The following is a 6,026-nucleotide window of genomic DNA, read 5'->3' as shown; positions in this document are numbered from 1 at the left end:
ATTGAAGCTGAATCCAACGGAATGAAAATTGCAACATATAGTCTTCACATCCGAACAAAATGAACGAATGCATTCCACTTGAAATGGTCACATATCCATAAATTGAGAAGCCACTTAGAATTTAAGTAGAGAAAATAAATCAACAAGGTACGGATCAAGAACAAATACTCGGAAAGAAATCCCAATCTCAAACCAAATATCCGTGGAAGAAGAACTAGAGCTACAAGAATTCCCACCTATGAAACTCCCGAACCTTTCCGGTTTTGCAATCAGGTGTTGGGGATACAGGGGAAGCATAATATCTCACCCAAATCTAGCAAATCCTACATCCAGTTGTATCCATCCTTCAACACATAACCGAGAAAAACTTCGGAAACCATCTACCTCAACCTTCGAAAAGCATCTGTTATACAAGTTATGGCGATACTCCCGAACTCCCGCCCCAATACTGGGTGGCGTCGAGGTTATCTCACCAACGAACTGCATAAAAGAGATTTTCGATGTCGGCGTACTAAACTCAGGTATTCCAGAACTGTAATGATAAAATTGTGGTGACAACACCTCGGAGCTCAACTCCCCGGGACACTGCCACAACCCCTAAAGACAGGAGGCACCAAGAACAATGTTCTCGTCACAAAACCATCGGAACGATTCCAAGATACCCGCATGATCCTAAAAAAAAATTTAGTGACATTTGAGAAGAGAATAGTCAAAAATCTACGTCAGGATGCCTTACCAGAGCGATGAGGAGACTGGGGAGTAAAAAGAATTCCTAAACTCTCCGATATATAAATCCTAAATGACTCAAAACATTTTTTCTAGACACAACTCGGCCGCTAAAAACGATCAATCAATGGGGGCTCCTAAGGTCGGGGAAGGCTCTGATTACCAACTTGTAACACCCTCGATGCGACTATAGCTCCCACGTGTCGAGGCACGACTTAGAGGCATAATCGCATTGAAGGCAATGCCGCAAGTTAGGCAAACTTCACATCATCCCATGTAATATAGATAATAAAAGGGGAAATACATAGTTGTCTTACACTCGCCACGCCAATCAAAGTACATAAATAGCATTACGACATTCAAACACTCATGGCCCGACTATGGCGCCAAAATAGAAGAACAACCCAACATGCGACACAGTCCCGATCGCCCCAACTGGGCACTACTACTGATCATCAGGGAAAGACACGTAGTATCGGCGTGAGTCCTCGTCGAACTCCCACTTGAGCTCAAGCGCGTCATCTGGAATGGAATCATCGGGTCCTGCATCTGGTTTGGAAGTAATCTGTGAGCCACAGGGACTCAGCAATCTCGCACCCTCGCGATCAAGACTATTTAAGCTTAATAGGTAAGGCAAGGAAAATATGTGGAGCTGCAACGAGCGATTAGCATATATGGTGGCTATCCTGTTCGCAAAAGAGAGCGAGAAGAGGAGGCAAAGCGCGAGCGAGTAACTAGAGAGCAACCTGCGCAAGCATTACTCCAACACCGTGTTCACTTCCCAGACTCCGCTGAGAAGAGACCATCACGGTAACTCACACAGTTGATTCATTTTAATTAAGTTAAGGTTCAAGTTATCTACAACTGGACATTAACAAATTCCCATCTGCCGATAACCGCGGGCACGGCTTTCGAAAGTTCAAATCCTTGCAGGGGAGTCCCAACTTAGCCCATGACAAGCTCTCACGGTCAACGAAGGAATAGACCTCCTCCCGAGACGTTCCGATCAGACTCGGTATCCCGGTTCTACAAGACACTTTGACAGGTTAAAACAAATCCAGCAACACCGCCCAAATGTGCCGACAAATCCTGATAGGAGCTGCACATATCTCGTTCTCAGGGCACACTCAAATGAGACATCCTACGAGTAAAACCAACCCTCAAGTTGCCCCGAGGTGGCCCTGCAGTCTACTCGGTCGGACCAACACTCAGAGGAGCACTGGCCCGGGGGGGTCTAAATAAGATGACCCTCGGGCTCCGGAAACCCAAGGGAAAAAGAGGCTAGGTGGCAAATGGTAAAACCAAGGTTGGGCATTGCTGGAAAAAGCTTTACTCAAGACGAACTATCAAGGGGTTCCCATTATAACCCAACCGCGTAAGGAACGCAAAATCCGGGAACATAACACTGATATGACGGAAACTAGGGCGCGAGAGTGGAACAAAACACTAGGCGTGAGGCCGAGCCTTCCACCCTTTACCAAGTATATAGATGCATTAAGATAACATGGCAATATAATGATATCCCAACAAGTAAATAATGTTCCAACAAGGAACAGTCTCCAATCTTCACCTGCAACTAGCAACGCTATAAGAGGGGCTGAGCAAAGCGGTAACATAGCCAATCAATGGCTTGCTAGGACATGGTGGGTTAGAGGTTTGACATAGCAATTTGGGAGGCATGATAAGCAAGTGGTAGGCATCGTAGCATAGGCATAGCAAAAGAGCGAGCATCTAAAAAACCAAAGATAGTAGTGATTTCGAGGGTATGATCATCTTGCCTGCAAAGTTGTCAGAGTTGACTGGATCCTTGAAAGCAAACTCAACGGGCTCCTCGTTAGCGAACTCGTCTCCCGGCTCTACCCAAACAAGACAAACAAGCAACAAGGACACAATCAACCACGTGCAAAGCTCAAACAACATGATGCAAAGATGGTATGCTATGCGGGATGCAATATGTGATGCATATGCAAGATTTGACAAGGAATGCATGAACCTGGCTTCAACCTGGAAATCCAAGTATGCCACCGGAAAGATGAGATGAAATCGCTTGAAAATGATATAAAGATCATCGGAATCGGAGCTACGGTTTGGAAATGGCAAGCAATTCAAATATGACCACGTTCTGCGATTTACAGCAAGTAGCCATCTAAATGCAACAAGATGAACATGCTACAGCACTCAAACATGACAAAAAAAATACATGGAAGGGATCCATTCATGATGCTTAACAAAAGACTAGCACTGAGCTACGGCCAATTCATGCATTAACAGGTTCAAACAAGTATGGCGAAAATGCATTTGACAAACAAATTTCAGACTTAGTGAAATTAACACTTGTCTGGAATATCAGATCAGATAGCACTCTTTAGAGCATGAAAACAATATGCTACAGGACCTGAACATGGCAAAGTACAGCATGGCATGGATCACTAGGAAACAACATGAACATATGGCATAATGAGATAAATAGGCCAAGGACTTAGTGGAAATGCTAAGTCCCTGAAATCAGCATTACCAAGTGCCTCACTTTGCAAGCTTGTGCTAGTCACCACACACATCACAAAAATACATGGGTTGCACCTCTGGATAGATGGCAAAACATATAACAAAACACATGTAGAGCTCATGGGCATATCATGCACACAATAATCATGGCAAAAATGACAAATATCTAATTGGAGCAGCAGATCTGACAATTATCTCAAATAGCACACTTATAACAGCATTTCGGGTATCAAGATGAAATCAAAAGAAAATGATGCTATGGAATTAAATGATGTACTCTCTGAGACGAACATCTTGATATGCTATATGTCCAAAACGGAGTTACAAATGCAAAGTTATAGCACGATGAACAGGGCAAAATATTTAGGGTTTCGGGCAAAAAAGTCAACCGTCCAAATCCTCACATCTAGATCTGGCGCGGATTTCGAGGATCGCCGCCGTTACTGTTCACCAACGAGAGCTGGGCGGCCGGAGCAAGAGGTGGTCCGGTGGGGGAAGTCGCGGGACGAGGCGGAGGAGGTCGCCGAAGCCGGAGCTCGCCGTGGTTTCGGCGGGGGGTGGGCGGCTTGCGGCGGTCGGTGGCCGAGGCGGAGAGGCGGCGGCGGCGGCTCGTCAGCGTCGGGGAAGGAGAAGGGCGCAGGCAGCGGGCGGATCTGGCTCGCGGGAGGCGGCGGCTCGGGCCGGGGGGCCCCGCCTGGGCCCGGGCGGGCCGGCGAGGTGGGCGCGGGCGTTGGCCACTCCCGGAGCGACACATGGCGGCGGACATGGCGGACGGACATGTCCGTCGGCGGCGAAGATGTCCGGCGGCGGTGGAGGAGATATTTTTTTAGGGTTTGGACGGGGGAGATCCGGATTTTGAGGAGGGGGTCTATATATAGGCATAGGAGGAGCCAGAAGAGTCCAAATGAGGTGCGGTTTTCGGCCACGCGATCGTGATCGAACGCTCTAGATGATGGAGAGGGTTTTGGTGGGTTTTGGGACAACTTGGAGGGGTGTTGGGCTGCAACACACACGAGGCCTTTTTGGTCCCTCGGTTAACCGTTGGAGCATCAAACGAAGTCCAAATGGTACGAAACTTGACAGGCGGTCTACCGGTAGTAAACCAAGGCCGCTTGGCAAGTCTCGGTCCAATCCGGAAATTTTTAATCCCCACACACGAAAGAAAGGTAGAAATGACCACCGGAGGAGAACAGAGCGCCGGAATGTAAAACGGACAACGGGGAAAATGCTCGAATGCATGAGATGAACACGTATGCAAATGAAATGCACATGATGACATGATATGAGATGCATGACAACGATAACAACACACGGAGACAGAAACCCGAACCCGAGAAAATAAAATAACTTACACCGAAAATGGCAAGAGTTGGATTACATATTGGGTAAATTACATCCAGGGTGTTACAGTCATGTCTACATTGTTCTCGAACCCATAGGGTCCACACGCTTAAGGTTTCGATGACAGTTATATTATGAGTTTATGAGTTTTGATGTACCGAAGGAGTTTGGAGTCCCGGATGAGATCGGGGACATAACGAGGAGTCTCGAAATGGTCGAGACATAAAGATCGATATATTGGACGACTATATTCGGACATCGGAAAGGTTCCGAGTGATTCGGGTATTTTTCACAGTACCGGAGAGTTACGGGAATACGTATTGGGCCTTATTGGGCCATACGGGAAAGAAGGAAAAGGGCCTCAAGGGTGGTCGCACCCCTCCCGTTGGTCTGGTCCGAATTGGACTAGGGAAGGGGGGCGCCCCCTTCCTTCCTTCTCCTTTTCCCTTCCTCTTTTCCTAGTCCATATGGGAGGTGGAATCCTACTAGGACTAGGGAGTCCTAGTAGGACTCCACACTTGGCGCGCCCCCTCCTAGGGCCGGCCTCCTGCTCCCTTGCTCCTTTATATACGGGTGCAGGGGGGGCACCCCAAAGACACAACAATTGACCATTGATCTCTTAGCCGTGTGCGGTGCCCCCTTCCACCATAATCCTCGATAATATTGTAGCGGTCCTTAGGCGAAGCCCTGCGACGGTAGAACATCAAGATCATCACCATGCCGTCGTGCTGACGGAACTCTTCCCCGACATTCTGCTGGATCAGAGTCCGGGGATCGTCATCGAGCTAAACATGTGCTAGAACTCGGAGGTGCTGTAGTTTTGGTGCTTGATCGGTCGGGCCGTGAAGACGTACGACTACATCAACCGCGTTGTGCTAACGCTTCCACTTCCATCTACGAGGGTACGTAGACAACACTCACCCCTCTCGTTGCTATGCATTACCATGATCTTGCGTGTGCGTAAGAATTTTTTTGGAATTACTACGTTCCCCAACAACAACATCATATCAAGTTGGAGTCAAATAAAAAAAGGCTCTTGGTTTAGTCAATCTTAAGAACATGAGCATGAATATTTTTTCAGCAAATGTTGACAGTAATATAGGCAAGCCATCATGATATCATAGGAAAGTAACATACTGCTGTAACAGCCATTTTAGCGATGACTGGAGTAGGCCAGCAATACGTCCAGCCATAGAAGGAGTCGACAGCGTAAATGAAGCCCTTATGTTCAATGTCATCAGAGAACCATGGAGGATGTATTATCCTGCGATGGACGTGCATATTTATCCACTTACCGCAGTGACCTGTCAGATAGGCGAGATCGTGGTTGAAGAACACAATTAGCCTGAAGTCTTTATAATTCACAGATCTTGTGGGCACTTGGCAGATTACAACCTTGAGAAAATCAAACTTGGTATCATGTTGGCTACTGTAAGAATCCGAGTATTCTGGGC

The sequence above is a fragment of the Triticum dicoccoides genome, chromosome 3A (assembly GCF_002162155.2).
Source record: "Triticum dicoccoides isolate Atlit2015 ecotype Zavitan chromosome 3A, WEW_v2.0, whole genome shotgun sequence".
NCBI lineage: Eukaryota > Viridiplantae > Streptophyta > Magnoliopsida > Poales > Poaceae > Triticum > Triticum dicoccoides.
Note: the sequence above shows the minus strand (reverse complement) of the source record.